This window comes from Zootoca vivipara, chromosome 12 (assembly GCF_965207765.1).
Source record: "Zootoca vivipara chromosome 12, rZooViv2.hap1.1, whole genome shotgun sequence".
NCBI lineage: Eukaryota > Metazoa > Chordata > Lepidosauria > Squamata > Lacertidae > Zootoca > Zootoca vivipara.
The window spans coordinates 2,789,239-2,805,041 of record NC_142595.1 but is presented as its reverse complement, the minus strand read 5'-3'; the positions used below and the strand labels follow the sequence as shown (position 1 = coordinate 2,805,041).

General features: G+C 44.3%; 1 protein-coding gene across 8 annotated transcripts in view; it reads right to left on the bottom strand.

The window, feature by feature from the left end:
* The window catches only part of LOC118095417 (poly(rC)-binding protein 3), a 249,935-nt gene extending 241,339 nt beyond the window's left edge, over positions 1 to 8,596 (bottom strand). For 7 of the 8 annotated variants that reach the window (XM_088655488.1, XM_060282171.2, XM_088655484.1 and 4 more), the window contains exon 1: positions 8,182 to 8,596. The gene's annotated coding sequence lies outside the window, so the exon portion shown is untranslated. The remainder of the gene's footprint in view (positions 1 to 8,181) is intronic. The other variant, XM_088655481.1, reaches the window with a different exon arrangement.
* Between the last annotated feature and the right edge of the window lie 7,207 nt (positions 8,597 to 15,803).

Below are 15,803 nucleotides of genomic sequence, written 5' to 3'. Positions count from 1 at the left end.
TGAAAACACACTGAAATTGCTGTTAACTTATTTCACTAGGCAAGTCATGTATACAGACATCTTTGGTGTACAAACTAGCATTCACCATCCCACTATACAATGGTACCTCGGTTTATGAACACAATTGGTTCCGGAAGTCTGTTCATAAACTGAAGTGAACTTTCCCATTGAAAGTAATGGAAAGTGGATTAATCTGTTCCAGACGGTCCGCGGAGTACTTAAACTGAAGCGTTCATAAACTGAAGCGAACTTTCCCATTGAAAGTAATGGAAAGTGAATTAATCCGTTCCAGATGGGTCCGCGGCGTTCGTAAACCGAAAATTCATCAACTGAGGTGTTCATAAGCCAAGGTTCCACTGTACAGGATCCTTGCATGTTGCCTTGATACTATTGAGTAAATTTCTCTCCGGTCAATTTGAGAATGGCCCACCAAAAAAAAAAAAGGGTTCTAAATTAACTCTTCATGTTTCAGCTTTTTTGCCCACATGGTAGATGCCAAGCTCAGCTCAAACACAGCCAAACAAACACTGACAATGGCTGTTTTGCTTTGCTCAGAGGCTCCTTGCCATCAATGAACAAGCCCAGTGATGCTCCCAGGCCTAGAGGGAGGGAGGGACTGTGCAGCTCCCAAGTTTCTCTGATCAAGCTCTAGGAATGTTCCCATCTCAAGCATCCAGCAGCATTCTGCAAAAGCTAGCTACTGAAATGAGAAACTTCCTGGACCCTCCATCCTTTTGACCACCTCTATACTGTATTGACCTTTGGGCTCTACTCATCAGAAGCAAGAGGCCTTCTACAAAAGCCCAGCGTGAAGTGAAATAAGATACTGTTCCTCCCTTGAGTCCTCTTGGATGTACAAAAGACTGAAAGATGGAATGGCCGTGGTCTTTTCTATCACTTCACAATAGGCACCAGAGAAGGAAAATAATCCCTCCTTGCTGCTTTACCCCCTTCCCTAATGCCTGGTACTAAGCCATTTGTGGCACGAAAGGAGAAGGAAAAAGGAAAAAACCGTGTTGCAGATTGGAAAGGCTTCCTGGTTTCTCACTAAGCAGGAGATTGGCTATACAGAAGCCTGACTCAAACTTGGCAAGTTAATTAACAAGTTTAATAGAGTTAAACATTCATTTATCCAAGCTTTGTCCAGCAAGTTACAAAGACTCCAAGGGATACGAAGAAGTCAACTATACTTTGTACCCATGACCCATTTCTCAAGTACACGCTGGTTTAAAAAGCAAGCCTCCTAAAAGCTTCAACATCAGGAGTCAGCAGTTATTTTCACTTAGGATGTTATACACTAATGCCCTTATTTAGTTTTTGCAAACTCATTAATAACAAGAGAGTGCTTGCATCTGCCACTTTGTAAATATATCTATTTTTATAAAAAAAATGAAGGAAGGCTGGAGCTATTCACCCAACAACATAAATATTATGTTACTGTTCCATTTAACACTGCCTCTCCCACAACTTTAGGCAGTTATACCATATGGGTTGGGGGACCCAGGTGGCGCTGTGGTTAAACCACTGAGCCTAGGGCTTGCTGATCAGAAGGTTGGCGGTTCGAATCCCTGTGACGGGGTGAGCTCCCGTTGCTTGGTCCCAGCTCCTGCCAACCTAGCAGTTCGAAAGCATGTCAAAAATGCAAGTAGATAAATAGGAACCGCTACAGCGGGAAGGTAAACGGCGTTTCCATGTGCTGCTCTGGTTTGCCAGAAGCGGCTTTGTCATGCTGGCCACATGACCTGGAAGCTATACGCTGGCTCCCTCGGCCAATAATGCGAGATGAGCGCGCAACCCCAGAGTCGGTCACGACTGGACCTAATGGTCAGGGGTCCCTTTACCTTTACCTTTACCATATGGGTTAAATCCTAGTTCTAACCAACACAAAGCATTTGTGATTGACTGTGAGCACTTCTACCTGTTTGCATACAAAGCAGAAATATCCAGAGACCATCTAAATTCCTTCTGCAAGACTATGAAATAACAAAGCTTGTGTGTTTAAGACCAGAAACTTGTTTCCTCAGAAGAAATGAACATTGTGTCCAGAGGTGGTCCAGAGGTGGCTTACAAGGAAGAAAATACATAGTTGTAAATTTATATAGCAATACATGAATTACTATACTATTTGCTGTCCTGGCTGGTCTGGTCTTGATGGCATCAGTAGTGAAAGAATGAGTGCCTGCAAATTCTGCCTCTTGTTTCTCATTTTAAGGGAAGATTGTGCTAAGGATGGAGGAGAGGTGACAAAAGATAAGGAGCTAAGATGTGGAGCGAGCATCACCTGATAACTGTTCTAACAGAGTGAAGGATTTTGGAGGGAGGCTAGTTTCAATTTAATGAAGAATTCACTTTGGCACAAAGAAACCAGAAAGTTGGGATGCTGATCAAGGGCAACCTGACAAAACACAGCATGAGGCAAAAGGTCTGAACTATTTTCAGTGACAGATTGTGTGAAAATAAGCTGGGGCAGCTTGCAGACATACTATGCGATCACCCTAAGAACAGCTAATGACACCTGCTTCCAGGACTGCTAGGAGTGTGCCTATTCTTTGGTCTCTCACTCTCAACTTTTCTTTGTCTTCAAGCTATTGTTTCCATGTGCACACCCAAATTGGTAAAACGTTAACAGAACTGTAACAGTGAAATCCTATATATATCTATTCAGAAGTAAGCCCCCTTGAGTTCAGTTGGACTCACTCCCAGGTAAGTGTACGGTATATATTGAATTGCAACCAAAATCATTCATCCCCACACTGGTTTTCTGTATATTTAAGGTCCTCACGAATGCTATTAAAGTATCTCACATATACAGTCATAAATGTTGCGGATCTCTTTTTAAAAAGAGGCCATGAGTAGAATTTGACATGTACATTTGGAGAGGCACTGAAAATAATAATAATTCTTCTCAATACCATAGTTATTTCTAAAATGAGACGGTTGCTCCCATTCCCCTGGAGCCACTGTGCTGCTGAAGTGCGGTTGCTGTGGTATCATTGCGTGCTGTGATGCTATTAAAATATATATAGAGTCATAAATGTTGCAAATGTCTTTTTAAAAAAGAGTCCTTCTGCTATATCATCATTGTGGTACCATGGTGTGCTGTGATGTGATGCATGGGGTGTGTGCTGTGGACATGCCCAGATCATTGTGATGTCACTGATTGCCTTTGCTTCTGTGTATGATGCAGTATTCATTGCCAGCACCTCCATGTTTGGTGGACTGTAGTGGAAATTATGTGGTATGTATGTATGTACTTATATCTTTCCCCTTTCCCACAAGGCTGAGTAGGCACTAGGGCTGTGTGATATACAGTATCATCCAAAACCAGGTTGAAGTTCATATTGTGATATTGGTTTCATAATTTTTGATCTGGCAATATACGGTATTCTGTGTGTGTGTGTGTGTGTGTGTGTGTTATGCAAAAATCACGATGCAGGAAAAAGTGTGAATCCAGCCAATGCCTCTACATAGCTCCATCCTTATTCCAGATGTGATGTTTAGCTGGTGATACATGGCAATGCTGAAAACCAGATATCACCCAACCCTCGTGGTTACAGGTTTTGCCAGTTGCTGGGCCAGTATATCTCCAGTGCATCTAGGTATCTAGTGTAGGATTGTTCTGTCGGATTGCTCTGCACATCTTTGTGCTAAGAAAAGACATTTTATCAGCTTAATTGCCCTTTTCTGTACTTTCCCAACACTACAGCATCTTCCTTAGGATCGGGTGTCCAGAACTGCACATAATATTCCAAATGTGGTACACCACAAATTTACTTTGAAACATTGTGATACTTGCTGTTCTGTTTTCAGTCCTTTTCCTAATAATGAACATGAAAGCAACCTTTTTTAAAAAAAAAAAAACAACCACTGTTGATCGCTGCTGTACACTGAAACAGTGTTTCCAGTAAGCTGTCCACCACACTGCCAAGATAACTCTCCAGGATACTCAGTGCTTATTATCAAACATCAGGTCCATCAGTCCACTGAAACATCTCTACAATTGGGAAAAAGTTTATAATTCCACTGAAGGTGGTCCTTAGAGTTATTTGAACAATACCATTGTATTCATTTTACAATATGCTCTCATTCAGCATCAGAACCAGTACCAGACCAGCAGGGACACTTCCATTGTTCTCGGAATGCTAGCTGCTGACATTCCATTTTAGGCATGTTCTGTCCTTTGAAATACCGTACTGCTGTTTCCATTCAAATGTCTATAGCAATATCTTAGATACAGTACTATAATTCTGTTGAAATGCCCTTCCCAGTACTGTTGTATTTCAGACTGTTATAAAACCTTTGGAGATATCTGTTCTAATGACAGTTCATTGTTGTTCTGCTAAGTGCTCATTTCCTTGAGTATGTGATCTTCAGATGAAGATAAATTTAATAGATGATGATGACAACGACTTAAAAGTTTCCTGCATGTTTCAACTGTTCTGTTAGTCTTGTTTCCTTCATTATTATTTCCCCTTCTATATTAATCTCCTTCTACATTCATTGTGTTGCCTAGGAGGGCCTGAAAAGCATTGCACTGTAGTGCAGAAGTTAGGCTGAGAAGATCTCCTGGACAAGGTCAAATTCAATGTCATCAACTTCAGTGATAATTATTTTACATAGTAATTCATTTTGGGGTTGTTGTGTTTTTTTAAAACAAAACAAAACATGCCCCTAAATATTTGATATTTAATGTTGACTTTCTAAACCAGGCATGTCCAACAGGTAGATCGTGATCTACTGGTAGATCACTGGACGTCTGTGGTAGATCACTGGTAGATCATTGGCTCCCCGCAAAGAAGCTGAACAACTGTGGCTCCCCTTAAAAAAGCTCAACATTTTACCTCCTTCCTAAAAAGCTCAACAACTTTGACCTGAACCCCCCAAAAGGGGGTAGATCACTGCCAGTTTTTAACTGTGAGTAGATCACAGTCTCTTGGTAGTTGGCCGCCCCTGTTCTAAACAATCAGTCTAAAAGAGTTTCAGAGGCTGTGGTGGTGGTGGTTGGTAATATCAATTTGGGTTCTTCTTTAGAGGTCTCTTCTGTTATATGGGGAGGTTCCCCCATCTGCCCACTCAGAAGCAGTTTTGCTGGGTGCAGCATTTCAAAGGCGAAGTCCTCCATAAAGTTTTCTCTTCCTTTGATTTTCATCAGAACCAGAGAAGAATCTAGGAACTTCTAAGGCTTCATTCCTTCATTTGAGACGAGCACTACAAAAGCTCACCTCCAGACCTGAATCTGGTGAATTTTGGTGGCATTTCTACACAGCAGTGAACCTTGTGGCACTGCCAAGGTGATGATTCCCATGGGATGAAGCAGCGGGGTCCCAGTCTCACCTTCTGAGAGCTACCCAACAAGTTTTCTAGTTCAACTTGGAAGACTTTTGTTTCAAAATGAGCAAACTATACTTGGTAATACTAACTAGGCTACAAAGGCTCATATAGTTTATCAGGTGCTAATTAAGGGTGTGACTCATCTGAAATTGAAAATGTTTGTAATCCTCTGTATGGAGAAGTTAAGGATATCTTTCAATAAACTCTCAATGAAATCAGTGAGTGCACCTCACAAGCATTGTGATTTCATTCCATGAATCATTAAACTGCATTCTAGTGTGCCATCATGAAATATTTTCATATTCAGGTATTTCTAAGAAGCAGACCAAGTTAAATGGCAGAAATAATAAAAATAAAAATAAACAACAACAACAACAACAACAAACCTTCCCTTGTCACATTATGTTTTAATACTAGTTACAGACTAGGTAGTAAGTAGGAAGAGATGCAGAAGCTAAAATACTTATCTGCCAGAAACGTCAGTCTGATCTACTTCAAACTATGCACTGTGTATTATATACAAGTACTTGCTGCAAACAAAGCAAATAATATATGAGACGTAATAATAGATTAGCCACAACTGGCCATAATACTAAACATATAAGAAATATTAATTTTCTAAAATTGACAAAGTACTCCTATACTATGCTTACATTCACTCAATTTCTGATGCCATTTAAACAGCCGAACAGTTTTTGTATTCCTGTAATGACTAGCTAATTAGTGTAACAGCTATTTATTAGGTGCACAGGTAGCAGGCAATGGGATGGTTATGTTGGGAGAGCACAGCCTGTATACTTTTCTTCTACAAAGTAGTAGGTTTTAAACAGGGTTTGTATTTGTAGGTTGTGTTGACACAATTTAAGATTCAAGTGTTGCTCTTTGGCATCTGTCTAGAGCCATGGTTCCCAACAGAGGGGAGCAATTAGATTGGGGGGGGGGGGCAATTTGAGAATGAGTAATTAACAGTGAATGGCCTTTTAGGCTTCCTCCACGTGAATAGGAGTTCACTTTTTGAATAATAAGAATTATATGACGGGGGGGGGATCAGGATTGTAGAGATGCTTAGGTGGGACATGGCCAAAAAAAGTTGGGAACCACTGGTATTGTCTATATGGGCCAGGAACTTCATAATAATGTCAGCAACACCCCATAGTTAGTTACACTCTAGGTTTCAGGTCTCTGGTGAACACAGGACTCTGCCTATCTCCAGGTTTGTTGGTGGTCTCTTTTTGGTCAAAGGCTAAAATGAGTCAATAGCTTGTTATAATAGGATTGTTGTTGTTGTTTAGTCGTTTAGTCGTGTCCGACTCTTCGTGACCCCATGGACCATAGCACGCCAGGCACTCCTGTCTTGCACTGCCTCCCGCAGTTTGGTCAAACTCATGTTCGTAGCTTCGAGAACACTGTCCAATAGGATAGCTGATAATAAAACAGGCAGTTGATCTGAATTCCTGTAATTCGGGATTGCTATCTTTCTGACTCAATACCACGCTCCCAAGGTTTTATTTAACCTAAATTTGAAACAATAGGTGAGATGGCATAGACTTTTGGTCACCCATACTTTCTATTATATTGTACTGACTTGCACATCCACCACTAATGTGTCTTGAAGGAGAGGAAGAAACTATGCATGCATGCATACTTTTAGTGAACAAAGAAATTTTGAGTCAAGTTGTAAAATGCCACACCACACCTTCTTATTCAAATACGTTTAATAGATCTGCATCTATCACTGGAAATCTCTTCTCTCTCTTTAAAAAACAAAACTGTTTTGACAATCATTTAACAGTACCACCTCCATTTTTCCAAAAATGCTGTTGAGAGGAAGGGCATACTACTGATCAAACTCCCTGTCAGGTTTCAGCAGTACAACAGAATTTTGTGATTCGCAGGACTGAACCTGCATACATATGACTGAAGCGGCATTCGACCCGGAGCCCCATCAGGATGTGGCAGGTTCTTCCTCCAAACAGTCCTTACATTGCCCTCAATAGAAGGGTCATTCATGGGCGCAGCCGGGACTGGGGGGGGGGCGTTGTTGAGCTTTTTTTTTTTTTTTGGTAAGATCACCCAAAAAGTTGTCCAGCTTTTCTTCGGAGATAACGGGTCAAAATCCCGCCCTGAAAGAGAACATTACGGGGGGCAGAGGTTTTTTTTGGGGGGGGGGGACGAGAACCTCAGTTAACTGAGTATTACTCCTTTTCAATAATTGGGGGGGGGGACTGCTGCCGCCCTGCCCTCCTTGGCTATAGCCCATGGGGCCATTGAAGTGGCTTTTATTAATTGCCCATTCTTGGGGGGGGGGCTGGCTATTAATGAGCCTGTCAGATCAAAAGAAAACGGGGTCCTCCAGAAGCCTGGGTGGGAGTGGATCATTTCACGTGCTGGGCACAGCTTTCCTCCCCTATCCTGCTCCAATCCTCCCTCGGCGACCCTCACCCGCCTGGGTTTGCCAACGGCAGCCCCCGGGATGGCGTCCCGCGAGTGGGGAAGGCAGGCAGGCGCCTCGCCTCCCGGCGGACCCCGGCGCGTGTGCCGGGCGCGCGGGCAGCTCTTGGCCAAGTCCCAGGAGAAGCGCCCCGAGGGAGAGCCGGGGAGGGCTGGGCGCCGCGGAAGCGGAGGCGAGATGCGCGGCGCTTTCCTGCCCTCGCTCCCCCGCAGCCGCCCGGACGGGAGAGGATCAACCCCATCGGCATCTCTGGGGGAGAAGGAGCTGGTGGGGACGCGGAAGCGGAGGGAGGGAGGGGGGATTTCTGCGCGCTCGCTGGTGCTTTCGCGGCTCCCACCCACCCCCGAGAAAGACCAGGGAGAGAAAAGTGAGGGAGAGACCGAGACACAACAACTCACCTTCCGAAGAGGTGGCTGTCGGAGGAGGGTCTCCCCAGACGGAGGGCCGAAAGGGTGTGGAGAGAGAGCAGCTCCCGGACACGAGGTGCGAAGCGAGCAGCAGCCAGTAGACCAAACCAAAACAAGCAGGGGAGGGAGCGCCAGGTCGGAGTGGCACGAATCCGGAGTGAGTGAAAGAAGAACCCCACAAGAGAAGAAGAAGAACTGAAGGGTCCTGGCAGTCTGGGGAGGAAAAGGAAGCCCGGCTGTTCGGCTGAGCCAGGGCAGCTCCCCCCGACAGTCCTGCGCTTGGGGCGGACTTGCCAGGGTCGAAGAAGCAGGCGCCTGTTTCCCCGCCGCTGCCTCCTTCGCTCTTGGTCCTCGCAGCCTCAGACCGCGCTCTCGCGCTCGCTACGCCGGGCGCGCTCCTGTGCGCAGCGGCGACGGCGCTGCCGCTGCTGGGCGCGGCGCGGCTGAATTGGCTCCTCAGCCCAGCCCAGCCCTGCCCTGCCCTCGGCTCAGGCGGCGACGGGATACGCGACGGGGCAAGGGAGAGATGGGCGAGGGAGCGGCGGGGCACAGGGCCAGGGCCCCGAAGGACAGAGGCCTCCGAGGGCGGACGGTGCCAGAGAGGGCGAGGGCGAGGAGGACCCCTTTGCTACTGGGCCTTTGGCTCTTTCTTCTGCTCCGGAGCCGCCGGCCGGATGACGGCGTGGGAAGGAGCTCAGGGGACGACGACGCCCCCAACCCAACCCCGTTTTGCCAGCGTCGTTATATACCGCCCTGTGCGTCTCCTCCTCCAGGTGCACAGGATCGGAGCTTTAAATGTAGCCATTCAGTCAGTATTCATTGGGTAACGCTAAGTACCCTGATGTGAAAGATGGAGGGCACAATCATTAATTAATGATTTAATGATATTTGGAGTAGGGTGGGAGTTGGGGTCTTGTTCAATTGCTAACTAGTGCATGAGTGCATTGCTTTGTTTATTATTTAAGTATTGTTGTTTGCCATCATTTATGTGGCTGGCACTAGGAGAAGGGGACGGCAGAGGACGAGATGGTTGGACAGTGTTCTCGAAGCCACGAACATGAGTCTGACCAAACTGCGGGAGGCAGTGGAAGACAGGAGTGCCTGGCGTGCTATGGTCCATGGGGTCAGGACTAAACAACAACAAAGTACAAACAATCCCTCAATGAACAGATGGGAACTGTAAAGTTCAGGGAGCAGGTAATGTGGAACAAGTTTGAGAAAGGGAAGATGCCTTCAGAATGCAGGCGAGAAACCCACAATGCAGCAGCCACAAATGGCATTACTGACACACCTGGAATCGGGAGAGCTGTGGCAAGGATTGAGGCCTACACTTGCCAGCAGTGCATTTATGGCTGGCTCCCTGACTCAAGAGACAGGGCAAAACCACCTGAAGATGGGGGTAGAGGATGCACCACAGCTGCAGTGCCCCCAGAATGGTACTATTTCATACTTTGACTTGTGGCGCTGGCAAATTTACCCAAAAGATTGTAGAGTTTTAGCTGTATGACTGTTGGACACTAAGGGCTCATCCAGACTTCCTTTTGCACTGTGCTTTTCAGGCACATGTCCAGGCTTTAAAGCTCCATGTCTGAACCGGTTTTCCTTTCCTTTTCTTTTTACGTCCTGCCTTTCCCCCAATAAAAAATGCATTTTACCACCGAATTGGAGCAAATGGCAGTCCACAGAAAACCCAACTGCCGTTTGCTCTGATTCAGCAGTAAAATGTAAGTTTCCCCAGGGAAAGTTGGAATAAGGAAGGTTTGCATCTTGCTTGCAACAGGGGAAGTTCATCACGCTGGAAATATTATGCTTTATGGGGACTCTAAGACGAGTCCTGCTGGATCAGGCACATGTGGCTTAGCATTCTGTTCTCACAGCAACTCAGCAGACTTCATGTAAAAGAAGAACTGAAATAATAATTGAAATGTACTCGGAGTCGAGAGTGAATTTCATGCTCTTTATTCAGCTCATAGTCATCAAGGAGAAGAAGAATGGCTCTTTTCCCAAAACCATCTGCTTATATACATTATTTACACAATGGGCCTTGCGTGATTGGCTACTTCAGGGCTACACCTGTGGGCCAATTATATTGTGGATTGACTTCTGCCTGCAGCCTGATTGGCTGCTCCTACAGGCCAATCAGGTAGCAGATTCACTTCTGCCAGCCGCCTGATTGGCTGCTCCAGCAGGCCAATCAGGTTGCGGATTCACTTCCACCTGGAGTTGGATTGGGTAGCTCCCGCTGTTTCTGAATCCTATTGTTCTAGGATTCAGCTCAGTACATAACAATAATACTTCTATCAGGCAGGGGTTTGTTTTTGTTTTCTGTGGTGCTGAAGGTAACATGAAAGCCATCACTGCACGTTTTGCATATTTATGCTGGAAAGCTCACTCTGGTCAGCAATCAGTAGCCTTTAACTGGACATGAGAACGTCAGTGAAGCCATACAGTGTTGGCTGAGGTAGCAGAGCTCACAGTGGCTAACATGATTCATAAATACACACTCACACCATGTTCACACACAAAACCAATTCTCACTACAGCCAACCAACTGTAGACAACCAACCACACCCTAAGCCACACCCAACCTCTCACCACCAAGGAAATGCAATGAGTGAATAGTAAGAGAACCCACACAAGTAACGCTGGCACAACCCCTCACACACACTAAGTAGAATAACAGAAGCATAACCACACCACACCATTCACCTCTCCCCACTTCTTTTCTCCTCCTCCTTCCTAATTGTTTAAACCAATTCATAAACCAAGAATCTATACATTGATCACTAATAATGAAACATATGTTGTAGAAAATTTCCACATTTATTATGCTTTTTTGTGATATACAAATGACATGAGAAAACTTTGTATACTTATTTGTATAACATTATTCTTGTTTATAAAAACCCAATTTAAAGAGAGAGAGAGAGAGAGAGAGAGAAAGAGACCACACTGAAGTGCCTCACCATCCTGGCTCTAAAGAATAAAAAAAGTATTGGAAACTCTGGCTAGGAGTTCAATTATTGACCTTTTGGCTGAGTTGGGGTGGGATTTCATGAATGGAAACGGGAAATGCTCACTCCCTTTGCTCCCTCCCTCTTGCTGCCAATGGTGTTAGCCATGGCAACAGTGCTCTTTTCAGCAACCAGGGGCTCACAGCCACCATAATGCCCCCTCTATGAAGGGGGCACAAAGTTGCTGGCTGTTAGTCTGCCCCCACGTGAAATTCACCCCCTGAGAATCACCAGGACCTACTCCCCATTTTGCCACCTGCCAATGGGACAAATAAACGGAAACCCAGCACTAGTCTGAAAATGCTGGGCAGTTAACTATAACATTAATCTAAGTTCTATCATTAACTCAGAAAATGCTAGTCTGTTATAAACTAGGGTAAGTAAATGTATATTTTTTTAAAAAGAAACTCCTCAGGTGCTGCTGTTGATTAGTCTTGTCTTGCTTTTCTTCTGTCCAAAGCATTTGAGCCACTTATGTCCAGCAAGACTCTTCTTATGTTCTTAAGCATAACAATTTAAAATAGAATTAATGTAAAACATTCTTATTTTGCTGCTGTATGCTGTAGAAAAGCAATGGCTTCCTGGAGCACTTTCAAATGCATCAGACTGACATTAGTCCTTCCCCTATGTTATTATTAGCTTTTTTTAAAAAAACTTTAGCAAACTCTCTGTTGAGGCTTATTGGTAATTCTTATCTGTCCAAGGAGATTACTGACAGGTTCATCCATTTTGAGGAGAGTCTAGAATGGATTTCTCATTTGGCTGTCAGTTTGTGTTCTTCATTTGTCAGGGGATGCCGGGGGGGGGGAGCCTTAAGCTTTTCTTTTATTTGTCAAGACTTGCCTTCCTCATCACAACCAACAATGCTACTCAGGTATTTAACGGAAACATATGGAGTGCAATGGGTTCCATCTGAGAGATGTAAATACCTATAGTTCAGAGGTGTGGTGGTCAGAGCAGCCTTTCACAACCTTGGGTGCCCAGATGTTGTTGGACTACAACTCCCATCATCCCTGACCACTGCTCCTGTTAGCTGAGCATGATGGGAGTTGTAGTCCAACAACATCTGGGGACCTAAACTTGAGGGTTGGGCTAGGACAGACATCCCCAAACTTCGGCCCTCCTCATGTTTTGGACTACAATTCCCATCATCCCTGACCACTGGTCCTGTTAGCTAGGGATCATGGGAGTTGTGGGCCAAATCATCTGGAGGGCCGCAGTTTGGGGATGCCTGGGCTAGGACCTGGGAGAGCAGGGTTCAGATCCATGCTCAGCCATGAACCACACTGGGTGAGGGTTTTGACAGTCCCCCATTATATTCTTGTGGAGAAGCTGGTGAAATGTGGGCTGGACTGTTAGGTGGATTTCCAGCTGGTTTACTGACCAAACTCAAAGAGAGCTCATTAAAGGTTCCTCTTCATCCTGAAAAAAAGTGAGAAGTGGGGTGCCACAGGGCCCGTTGTTGTTCAACATCTTTATAAAGAATGAAGGAACTGAGGGAATGCTCATCAAATCCGCAGGTGACACCAAACTGGGAGTGGTGTTAGAATCAGGATTCAAGATGACCTTAACTGAGTGGAGAACTGGGACAAACCTAACAAAATTAATTTCAGTAGGGACAATGATTCACAGAGGGAATCATTCAGCCCATCGCCCAGCCCTTCCCGGCTTGCTTTTATGAGCCAGGATGGGCAAGAATCAAGGAGACAGGTGGTCAAATGTGAAATGTTCTTCCTGTAAAGTAATAGTCACCCTGTGAGCTCCATTTTTAAGTGTACGTTCCAAGTTTAAAAGCTCTGCAACATATCATATGGCAAATAATTTAGTAAATTAGCAATACAGTGGAACCTTGTCTTACGTACCGTCCTCCTTACGAATGCTGTGGGTTATAAGCTCTGCTAACCCGGAAGTAGATGCTCCTGGTTGCAAACTTTGCCCTGGGATGCAAGCGGAAGTCATGCTCTGGCAGTAGGGCAGCAGCGGGAGGCACCATTAGCAAAAGCGTGCCTCGGGTTATGAACGGTTTCCGCTTAAGAACGGACCTCTGGAACGAATTAAGTTCGTAACCGGAGGTACCATTGTATGTTGTTTAAGATTATGTTTCCTTTGTCGGTTCTGAACTTACCACCAGTCAGTGACTGACCTTAATTTGTATGAACTAGTCAGTGTTTCTCTTAAGGTTTCTCATTACGCATATTGTTGGTCTGCACCTCTTGGTACTTGTCCTGTTTTAGTAATTTCTGACACCATACAGCGTAGTCCCACCTACTATTTTCTTGCAGCATCATTAATATAATAATGTAAATGTTTCGGGGTGGTGTGGTATGAGTTGTATTCAGATCACATAACCCGTAGTCCCCCCCCCCAATCCCCATTCTATAATGGATAACAACAAGGGTTAGAGAAGGCTAATTGTAATGCTATTGTATTAGACACAAAACAGATGATGCTCCTTATGGAATTTTTTTTATAGACTTAGCAGTAGTTGGGAACATATTCAGTTGATAGCCGAGTGTGTATCGCTCAAAATCAGTCAATAGAATGACTGGGAATTCATAGTTCTCCACAGGAATATATATATCCTTGATGAATAGTTATAGTAGTCTGAAATGTGATAAACCGATAGCTGTGTAGATCATTGCATCTTTGGGTTTAGCCTTATTTTCTTTGTGCTTTTGGCAAAAAAAGTGTACCCCTACTTACAAAGAGGCAAATAGATTTTTCTTAAAAGTGCTATCAGATAATGTCAGAGGTTGTTACAGCTACTCTTGAGTAACGACTCTCCACATACTTGTCTTTAACAGAGTCTTTATTGGTGCACGTTATTTACAGTGTAGTGAGCTGTCGGTTTCATGTCCTCTCATTCCGTTTCAGAATCCGGCACTGCCCCTTTCCGCGACTTTGACCAACATAACAGCCTCGGGACAGCGAATCTCCTCCCCTTTCTCCTCCTCCTTAATTCCAGTGCCGGGGGAAAGGGTCTACACTCCGTCTTTTCCCTGTCCCCCCCTTTCCACCTCTCTCTCTTCCCGCCTGTGGAGCAAGGGCTCTCCCATGCTGCCGGAGACCTGGCACTCTCTCTCCGCTTCCTGACTGGCCCCTTCAGACTTTCATGGCTGCTTGGGGACGAACTGCTCCTGATGAGAGGGGGAGGTTCTCTGTAATCTCTCCCCCTTACAGATAATTTCAAAACATTACTGAAGGAAAACAAGACCCCATGACAGCAACTTTGAGAGGCTATATAGGATATGCAATATCCATGAAATGAATGGAAAGTGACATTTATTTCCAACCACCAGTGTAATGAAATTGGTAGAAGAAGAACAGTGCTACACAAACGCTCTATTAAAGGAAAGCTTATTTCTGTCCAACAAATAGGAGAATGTTTTTAATAGCTTTTCCTTGTGAAAATGTGATCCAGCTATTCCTGCCACACAAGGCCAGTGAGAGTCATGACTCAGCACATGTGTATACTGAAGCACGATTGCCACCATGATCACAAGCACAGTTTTCTACCCAAGTCTTTCAAAAGCAACAAATTTCAACAGACCTTTGCAAAACTAATTATACCTCTATTTTTTGAGTGGTTGTATTCAAAATAGCCAGTGTAAGGTAATATCAGGAGTAATTGTAGGTGTTTGTGCTAGTTTGTCTACATGCAATTACAGGTGCCCAGTTATAATACCGTATATAAATTATTAGAGTTGGCTTTTCCATAAAACAGTAATTCATACAGCAGTCTCATTATGGTAGAAAAACTCAGAATAAACCATACATTTAGGTAGGCAGTAGGCACACTAAAATTGAGCCCAGCTCTGACGTTTTAGTAGGAGTAGGTGCCTCTGTGACTACCTGAGTTTCTTTGCTGCTGCGGGTTGATTTCCTCTTGATAATTATATGGCCCAAATATTTAACCTGGTCCTGAAAAAAAGCAAAAGACACTTGCCTACTCACTTTTAGCCCCGCCTTGTGCATTTTGTGGAGCACAGCTTTCAAATTCTTCAGATTTGTTGGCAGATGTCTTTGCCCATCGCTAAGGTATCATCTATATACTATATAACATCTGCCCATTCCACCCTGCCATCATCCATTGGTCCTGAGCGGCTTGTTCCCCAGAAATAGGTTCAGATGTGTGCAGAGATGATACACCCTGAGCAAGCAGAGTCACAGCACTAAGGCAAGAAATCCCACTGTGCAACAGTTATTTAACGGTAATGCCCATTTTTAGTTATATTTAGCGTTCATTTCTCATCTATTCTTGATGATGAAGGACAGTTTATATCATAATAAATACAATTTTAATTAATAGATTACGCTTGCGGTATATGGGTAGCACAGAATAATGAACTAGGAAGGACAGAGCTGAGGAAAAGAGGTAGCAGAATCACACACAGACCATTTTTAGCTGGTTAATTGAGCCTTGGTGCAAGTTATCTTGCCTGAGGCGTCTGAGGACAGGAATAACACGGAAAGAATATTCTGAAGCTCTCCTTTAAGCAAGCTTTGAAACTTGAGCTTTAAGATTAAGGGCTATGAAAAGCAGTATAGCATTCTTTGTTATCCATATAACTTCATTTAAATTGATGGAATAATTCCAGG